This window comes from Gracilinanus agilis, chromosome 1 (assembly GCF_016433145.1).
Source record: "Gracilinanus agilis isolate LMUSP501 chromosome 1, AgileGrace, whole genome shotgun sequence".
Classification (NCBI taxonomy): domain Eukaryota; kingdom Metazoa; phylum Chordata; class Mammalia; order Didelphimorphia; family Didelphidae; genus Gracilinanus; species Gracilinanus agilis.
This window is the reverse complement of record NC_058130.1, coordinates 563,999,934-564,010,249: the sequence shown is the minus strand read 5'-3', so window position 1 is coordinate 564,010,249 and position 10,316 is coordinate 563,999,934.

The window sequence follows — 10,316 nt, the reverse complement described above, 5'->3', positions numbered from 1 at the left end:
CAAATATGACAGCAAAGGAAAATAATGTATGTTGGAGGAGATGTGGCAAAATTGGGGCACTAATGCATTGCTGGTGGTGTTGTGAATTGATTCAACCATTCTGGATGGCAATTTGGAACTATGCCCAAAGAGTACTAAAAGATTGTCTGACTTTTGATCCAGCCATACTACTGCTCGGTTTATAACATAAAGAGATAATAAGAAAAAAAAACTTGTACAAAAATATTTATAGCCATATTCTTTATGGTGGCAAAAAATTGGAAATTGAGAGAATGCCCTTTGATTGGAGTATGGCTGAACAAATTGTGGTATCTGTTGGTGATGAAATACTATTGTGCTAAAAGGAATAATGAATTTGAGGAATTCCATGTGAACTGGAATGACTGCCAGGAAGTGATACAGAGTGAAAGGAGCAGAACAATGAAAATATTATACACAGAGACTGATACACTGTGGCATAATTGATTGTAATGGACTTCTCTACTAGCAGCAATGCAATGATCCAGGACAATTCTGAGGGACTTATGAGAAAGAATGCTATCCACATCTAGAAAAAGAACTTTGGGAGTAGAAACACAGAAGAAAAACAACACGGTTCGATGGGGATATGACTCGGGATGTAGAATCATTTAACAATGATCACGCTAATGCAAATTAATATAATAATAAATAATAAAAATAAAAGATGCATATTAATAATATGGTCATAGGACTTCATCAATGACATGTAAAGCCCAGTGGAATTGCTTATTGGGTAAGGGAGGTGGGTGGGAGCAGGTGAGGGAAAGAATATGAATCATGAAACCATGGAAAATATTCAAAATTAATGTTTAAAATTAAATATTTTTCAAACTAAATAAATAAACTTAATTAATTTTTAAAAGACTCAGTTTATATCTCTCCTCTACAAAAGAAAATCCTTTCCTGTTCCTTCTGACCCCAACTGCTAGCAGCCTCGAAATTATTTTCCATTTTCATTGCATATATTTTGTAAGTATATAACTCTTTGCATGTTGTCTCCATTTTTTTTTCTTGATTTTGGGAATCATAATTTGCTTTTCTTAGTATCCCTGGCACTTAGCACATGACCAGACACATCATAAATACCCAGTACCCTCCTGCTGACTGTCTTGAAATCTATGATCATATATATTTAACTAATTTGCTATTTAAAAAAAAAAAACTTAAGAAAAATCATGGAATACCAATACGTTAGTTAATACATGAGTTATATGCACGATGAAAACTTCTTTTTTCAAAAGTACTAATGACCTTTAGTTTCCTCAATTGATCTAATTTTCCTTATTCCCTCTCTGATGTCCTTTCTACTACTTAGATGTTTTGTTTTTATTTTCTGTCAACTCTCTTAGTCATAATCCATATCATAGACTTAACTGTGGTTATTACAAAGCTCTCATCTAATCTTTTTATATTCTCTATATTTTTAGTCAACTCATCAGTTCTCAGGAATTTAGTTGCCATGTGCACACAGATGGCTTCTAGATCTGCTATATACAATCAGTTTTAATGTTTCTTCTGAGTTAAGGGCCATATTCACTACTCCCTATTAGAGCTCTCGAATGGGATGCTCCACTGGCCTCTCAAATTCAACATATAGAAACACAACCCATTAACTTTCATCCAAAATGTACCCTTCTAAATTTATTTCTTTCTGTTGGGGCCACTCAACTATCCTCTAGTCACTCAGGAAATGAGATAACATATGTAAAATATAAATCTTTAAAGTACTATATAAAGGACAGTTTTTATTGTTTTTATCATCATCATCTTCTTTGTCTCACTCTCCACTGCATATACACACTCAATTACCTAATCTTATCCATTCTACACTTATTATTTCATTCATATATTTCCTCTTTTCTCTAGTGACATGTTTGCCAATTTAGCCAATTTTCCATCACCTCTGATCTATACTGTCACAATAGGCTAATTGGTCTCACTGCCTTGAGTCTCTCCTCTCACTGACCTATGTGCTATATAGCTTTTAAAGTACTATTCCTTATGCACAGTTCTTACTTCATTACTCCTTGCTTATTAAATTCCAGTGCTTCCCTTTTATGTTTAAGATCAGATACAACCTCATTTGGCATGTAAAGCCCATTAAAACCTGGTTTCAACCTACTTTTCTTATTTTATTATATATTATTGCTTTTCAAGTTTTCTGAGCTCCAACAAAATTGGTTTCCTTGCGTTCTGTATTCAAAAATTCCATAGAAATTTGCTCTACATGTGGAATTTTCTTTCTCCTCATCGCCATGTTTTATACTCTCTAGTATCCTTCAAAAATCAGTTCCAATGTCATCTCCTATATGAGGTCTCTCATGATTTCTTTTTCCCTACTCCAGCTTCTAGAACCTTGTCCTAAAATTGCCTTGCATTTATAGCTTATTTTTGAATATATGTGTATATAAAGTATATAATGTAATAAAAGTATATTTGATATATTTTCTCTATCCTTCCCTCAATAGAATGTGGATTGCTAGAGTACAGTATCGCCTCCACGTTTACCCAATCCCTAGCTCTTAGTATATTTTCTTGCATATAATATGTGCTTAACAAAAATTTGAGATGAAGTGAATTAACATTTCATGTTGATTCTAATGCTCCCAAGAAAAAGGCTCAGTACTGGGTTCCATAAAAACTTGCTTTCCATCTGAAAACATAGCAACAGATGAACCAAAGGAAAACATCTTAGAAACACCTTGTAAGCATATTGCATTTTCATAAAAGATGGAAAAATATCTTCAAAAATATGCTGCACATTATGAAAGAAAAACAATAGTACAAAACAATCTGACAGAGATATATGGTTCAATCAGAAAATAAACTATGTAATTTTCCACTGAAGCAACACACCTGTAAATGCATATCATGCTGTCCCCTTCCTGAGCTGCACATCTTCAAAGTGAAAAATGATAAATGAATTTCTTTGCTTTGAATAGAACAAACAAATTAAAATTCACTGACAGTGCATTATAGTGAATAGACTCCTGGACTTGGAGTAAGAAAGACTTGAATTCAAATACCACCTTTGAGACTAATTTTGCAATTATGCATAAGTCACTTAACTTCTCTGCCCCTCAGTTTTTCTTTCTATAAAATGGAGATATTAATACCAGTCTTACCCTTGTTGCAGAATTTCTGTGAGGTTAAATTGAGCCGTATGATATCATAGAAAGAGACTAACTGGAATCTGAAGACATTAGCTCAAATCTTTCCTCTTATGCTTACTACATAAATCACCTTGGGCAAAATATTCAAGAGTCTTCCAGGGCCACATTTTCTTCATCTGAAAAATTAACTAATTAATTTACATATATTTTGCAGGCCCTAGAAACTCTATATTTATAATCTAATGTGCATTAACTGGTATTCAAAATTCAGTGATTATTGGAAATATATGGCAAATATTGGATAGATGTATATGGGTATTGGGTGTGATAAGGTGTGTGTTTTTTTTCCTTCATACTTGAAGAGGACTAAAATGACATCACTGTTTTGGGGTCAATGACTATGGGTAAGTGATCAGACCAATATGAACTCAAAAAACTCTATCACAATTTGGGCATAATTCACCCATATGAACATTTGGGATTGAGACTTTACTTAATTTGTGACTCTGATAACTGGTAAGCTTAAAAGTCTAGTTATCATATTAGCTACATGGAATCATGGAAAAATACTTTCTCTTTCTCCATGCTTTGAAAATGGAATCTCTCAAGAAACAGAAAAAGAAATGTTCATGAGTTTTCTGCAACATGTAGGACAGATGGGTACATCATTACTTTTGCTTTGAATATTCAATAAATTTGCAATGTCACATAGAAATTTTCAAAAACATTTGAAAGCATTTGTCAAAAAAAGGAAATAGTTTAATTCCTTTAAGAATAAATTTCTAGCAAGACCAGACTAGGACCTTGAATATTAGTAGTAGAATGCAAATTAAACAGAAATAAAAGATAATGAAAGCACAATTCAGATATAAATTAAATTCAAAAATTTTATTTTTCCTGAGAGAAAATTCACCAGAAACTATGATTGGATTTCCCAGTAAAGAAGATGCTGTTAAATATATATCCAATTGATTCTGACTCTTGTCTTTCATAAGTAAATCAATGTTTCTCAGTTTTCATTTCCTCATATGAGGATGAGATATCTCTGATAAAATATTCAGACATAATGTTCCAATGTTTCTAAATCCATTCAATACATGCTTACCTAGCTCCTGTGACTTTCCCATCCTATTCCATTTCCTCAATTAACCACTAACAAGATTAAAATTTAAAAATATTTATGTAGTCAAATTTCATATACTGCAAATTTCTTCTAAAACAAGCAAACAGTATGGAAATGGATATGGTTACCAAGGAAAAGTTTCTGATCCAAATGTAATTAAAACCTAGCTACTAAAGGCATTAAAGGACACAACCCAAATAGTTTATCCTACTGCTCTGGTCTTTTCATTCACTGATACCCTCCATAGATGATAATGAGTTTTAATTAGTTATTTAGTCTCATTAGAAGCAGAGTTCAGTTCTGAGTAAGGGTTTGTGATTTTTAAGCTGTCCCCTATAAATGGACAAGATATATATCTGTTGTGGGCGCTTTAAGGGGAAAGGATAAAAGTCATTAAAGAGAGAATTCTGGGCTCCATCTTCTCTTACACTTTGGGAGGACAGGAGTGACTTTCTGATGTCTGGGTCTGAGAGAGAGCTAGGGATAGTTAGTGACAGTTGAAGAGAAAGAAAAGGAAATTTAAGAAGAAGAAAGAAGTGTTGAGATACTTTTGTTGGGAGCTGAGATAAATACTGAGATAAGAAAAAATGTGGTTACTGAAAAGAAGCTTTTCCCCTCTCAGCCACATGGGAGGATAAAGAGCACTTTTGTGTCAATGGTCAGAGGCCTGCTATTTCTCTGATGCTGAAGAAAGAGATAAACTGCTTTAACTTCTCTCTCAAGAATTTACAATTCTTTAAGCATAGTAGTATTCCATCACCAGCATATAACACAGTTTGTTCAGCCTTTCCCCAATTGACAGGCATACCCTCATTTTCTGGTTTTTTGCCACCACAAAAAGTGCAACTATAAATATTTTTGTACAAGTCTTTTCCTCAATGATCTCTTTGGGGTACAAACACAGCAATGGGATGGCTATATCAAAGGGCAGGCAGTCTTTTGGCTATCTTTGAGCATAGTTTCAAATTGACATCCAGAATGGTTGGATCAGTTCACAACTCCACCAGCAGTGCATTAATGTCCCAATTTTGCCACATCCTCTCCAACATTCATTACTCTCCCCTCCTGTCATGTTAGCCAATCTGCTAGGTGTGAGGTGATACCTCAGAGTTCTTTTGATTTGCATTTCTCTAATTATTAGAGATTTAGAGCACTTTTTCATGTGCTTTTTGATAGTTTTGATTTCTTTATCTGAAAATTGTCTATTCATGTCCCTTGTCCATTTATCAATTAGGGAATGGCTTGATGTTTTATACAATTGATTTAGTTCCTTATAAATTTGAGTAATTAGACCTTTGTCAGAGGTTTTTTTTAAAAGATTTTTCCCCAATTTGTTGCTTCCCTTCTAAATTTTGTGGCATTAGTTTTGTTTGTACAAAAACTTTTTGCTTTAATTTAATCATAATTATTTATTGTACATTTTGTGATTTTTCTAACTCTTGCTTGGTCTTAAAATCTTTCCTTTCCCAAAGATCTGACTAATATACTATTCTGTGTTCACCTAATTTGCTTATGGTTTCCTTCTTTATATTCAAGTCATTCACCCATTCTGAATTTATCTTGGTGTAGGTTGTGAGATGTTGATCTAAAACTAATCTCTCCCATATTGTTTTCCAATTTGCCCAGCAGTTTTTGTCAAATACTATTGTCCTCAAAGAAATAATGACCTGGAGGAATTCCATATGAACTGGAAAGACCTCCAGGAATTGATGCAGAGTGAAAGCAGCAGAACCAGGAGAACATTGTACACAGAGACTGATACACTGTGGTAAAATTGAATGTAATGGACTTCTGTATTAGCAGCAATGCAAGGATCCAGGACAATTCTGAGGGACTTATGAGAAATAACACTATCCACTATTTAGATAGTTGACTGTAGTTAAGTACAGGTCCTCCTTGGTGAACAAGAAGCAACTTTGTGAGAAGCAGTTGGTGGGGTTTTGGTTTTATGTAGAAATCTTAGTATATAGGTTAAGAGATTCTGTCCTATTCTTAAATCCTATTTCCTGCCCCTGCCTCTCCCTATAAAGATAATAAATTAGTTACATTGGACTGCCTCAGGCTTTCAGTCTACCATCTGCAATAAGTTAACCATTGATAGTTATAGTGATTATTACAGTTGGCTTCTTGTCTTCCATCAACCAAGTAGTTAACCCTGACAGTGTTAGTTTATCACTATAGGAACCAAGCTTTATGGAGGAAGTGAGTATTCCCAAAATAATAGCCAGGCACAGCTACCTTAAAGTTGAAGTTTTACTGATAAGAGAGGAAGGGGAAGGAAGGGAAGGTTTTTCAAGGATTTGGATAAGATCTGGGAAGCCTGGAACTGTAAGGTAAAAACAGCCTCTCCCCCTTCAGGAGGGAGTGGCAGACTTTATATCTAGCTTGCCCTCGAAGTCTATAATTATCACTTCTAATATCTAAAATAACTAAATGGTAACAAAATGCTAATGCAGGAAAGGTCTAACTCAGCTAAACAGGCAAACTGTAGAGAAGAACCAAAATGGCTCAATAACTGGGATCAGCAAGCAGAGAGATCTGCTCACCTCAACCCCCAGGAGCCAACTGACCCTAACTGCTTTAAACTGTCCCTCACCCAGAGTTCGCCAGGGGGGAGGTTCCCCTGGAATTCTCGGTGAGGTTTGTCCCTGTATCTTGCAGGAATTCCACCCTGCCATTTTCCATGTTACATGGATAACACATTCATATTAGCTCAATAGTAGTTAATCATTATATCATTTGCTTAATAGTAGATAAGCACTTTTTAGTAGAGAAATTGTCCCATAAGGACTGACTCTTCCAAGCTCTAAGAATTAAAGCAGTCTCAAGTTTTGTTACATCAAAACTTTCAATGGCTGGTTGGTTAATCCCTGGTTCCTTCATGAGAACCAGGGGAAATATTCACTATTGACTGAAGATGAGAGTATTTCATAGCATGTCAAAATATCCTCAAAAGGGAATGAGGGAAATCCATGGTATGGAAATTATTTTTCAAAAAGAGGAAAGAATCAGAAAATTATTCATGCCATTAGTTGCCATCAACAGTTGGGGATACAGGTTGATGAGTTGAAGGACCATAGCCAGATAGTGGCGTTTAGATCTGAAATAGGGTAAAAAACTTTTGGTCAGATTCAATAAGGAGGCATGATTTAGAATCAGACTATAGATTTTAGTGTTTTTCCACTTTCTGGAAGAATTATATCACTGTTTGGAATCTCAACTTATTTCTATTCTGTTTATCCACTGCTTCATTGAATTCCCCTTTCCAGTATTCCTGAGTTAGTTGTAGAGCAGATTCTTTTAATCTGGGTTCTGGGAATTCCTCTTGTTTAATACCAGGATAACTTCATTTTAAAATAATTAATTTTCTTCATAATCTTATATATTTCATTAATCATTTCAAAGCATTATTCTGTGAAAGGGTTCCTAGTTTTCACCAAAGTGGTGTCCAGGACAAACAGAAATATTAAGAATTTTATTCTAGAGAAAGTTGGGTTTTACTGGGATGTTGCCATCTCCATGGAAATCTCATGACTACCAATTTTGAAACAAGGGGGACCAAATCCTAATTATTTCATGACTAGATTATTTCAATAGCCTACTAGCTGGTCTCCTTGCTGCAAGTCTCCTTCCACTCTAGTTCATTATGGACTCATTTGCTGAAGTGATTTTTATTATAAATTTTCCTCCAGATTGCATGTCAATATAATTTCTTAATATTAATTTTCTGATACTTTACAATCCATGTTCAATCCGTCCCACCCCACTCTCCTTAAGAAGGCAGGTAATATACTATTATACTATTCTGTGCTTGAACATATGGTTCAATGGGAATATCATTGGGGATGTAGACTGTAAGAGATCAGCCTAGTTCAATTATCAATAATATGGAAATAGGTCTTGATCAATGATACATGTAAAACCCAGTGGAATTGTGTGTTGGCTACAGGGGGTGTTGGAGGGGAGGGAAAAGAACTTGAATCATGGAAACATGGAAACATATTATGAAGTAATTAATTAAATAAGCATTTTCAATTATAGTTTTGCATGTTTAATCACATAATACATACTTCAATGTTTACCATGTTGTAAAAGAAGACACATGCAGCTTACACTAGATAGAAATTCATAGAGGAAATAAAGAATGGTATGTTTCAATTTGCATTTAGACTCTGTTCATTCAATGGTGATAGATGTCCTTTTTTATTTTATGTTTTTTATCATTAACTTCTTGAAGTTGTCCTGGATTCTTGCCTTGTTGATAATGGCTATGTTATTCACAGGTATTGTTACTGTGTACAAGACATAAAAGTGGCTGACATTGCTGAATCCAAGTTTTTGGTCCTTTAGGAATAGTTATAAATTGCTCTCCAGATTGGTTATATCAGTTCCAGTTCCACTAGAACCATATTAGTATCCTGATTTTTCCCTATTTCCATCAACATTCATCATTTTCTTATTTTGTCATGTTAACCAGTCTGATGGATGTGAGATGGTACCTCAGAGTTCTTTAATTTGCATTTCATCAGACAATAGTGATTTGGAATATTTTTTATATGACTGAAAATATTTTTAATTTCTTCATTAGAAAATGACTTCTACATATTTCTTGATAATTTGTCAATTGGGAAATGCTTTGCATTCTTATGGATTTGATTCAGTTTTCTATATATTTGAGAAATGAACATTTGTCAGTCAAGGAGACTTGCTGTGAAGATTTTTCTCAGTTTGTTGTTTGCCTTTTAATCTTTGTCGAATTTCTTTTTTTTGTACAAAAACTTTTTAATTGAATGTAGTCAGTGTTATCTATTTTATATTTCCTAATGTTCTCTATGTCTTGTTTTAAAGAAAATTCTTCCCTTATCTATAGGTCAGACAGATAAATTAATTTTTGGTCCCCTAATTTGTTTGTGGCATCCTTCTTTATTTCTAAATCACATACCATTTGACTTTATTTTGGTATAGGTCTTGAGATGCTGATCTATGCCTAATTTCTGTAATATTATTTTCCGGTTTTTCTATCAATTTTTGTCAAATATTGAGTTTTTCCATAAATTTGGATCATTGGGATTCTCAAACACTAGGTTACAATACTAATTTGCCATTTCATGTTGTGTACCTATTTTTTTGCATTGGTCAGTCCTCCACTATAGTTCTTAAGCGTATCAGATGGTTTTGATAGCTTCTGCTTTATAATATAGTTTGAGATCTTACACAACTAAGCCACCTCCTTTCATAGTTTTTTCATTAATTCCTTTGAAATTCTAGGTCTTTTTTTCCCCTTCTAAATGAATTTATTTTTAATGCTCTATGAAATAATTTTAGGGTAGCTTGTCATTTTAATTATGTTGCCCTGGCCTAGTCATGAACAATTAATGTTTTTTAAATTGTTTAGATCTGAATTTATTTATGTGAAATGTATTTTATAGTTGTGATCATATAGTTCCTGGATTTGTTTTGGCTATAGATTCCCAGGTATTTTATACTACCAATAGTTATTTCAAATGTGATTTTTCTTTGTATCTCTTGCTATTGGGCTTTCATGGTAGTATTGGAAAATGATGAGGATTTTTGTGGATTTATATCATATTACACAAATTTCAGAAAGTTGTTAATTGTTTCAATTAGTTTTTGTTGGATTCTCTAGGATTTTTTAGGTACACCATTATATCTTCTACAAAGAATGATAGCTTAATTTCCTCATTGCTTTTTAAATTCTTTTACTTTCTTCTTTTCTTATTGCCATAGCCGGCATTTCTAGAGCAATGTTTTATTGGGAAATCTTGAAGTTTACCACCATTATATATAATGATTGTTAATGGTTTTGAATAAATGCTATTTATCATTTTGAGGAATGTTCCATTTATTTCGATATGCTCTGGTGTTTTTAATAAGAATGAGTGTTGCATTTTTCAAAAGTTTTTTCACCATCTTTTGAAAAAATCATATTGTTTTTGTTGTTTTTGTTATTTGTAGGTAGCTTTCCTAATATTAGATGATCCCTATATTCCTGATATAAAATCTATATACTCTTAGTAAATGATCCTTATGATATATAG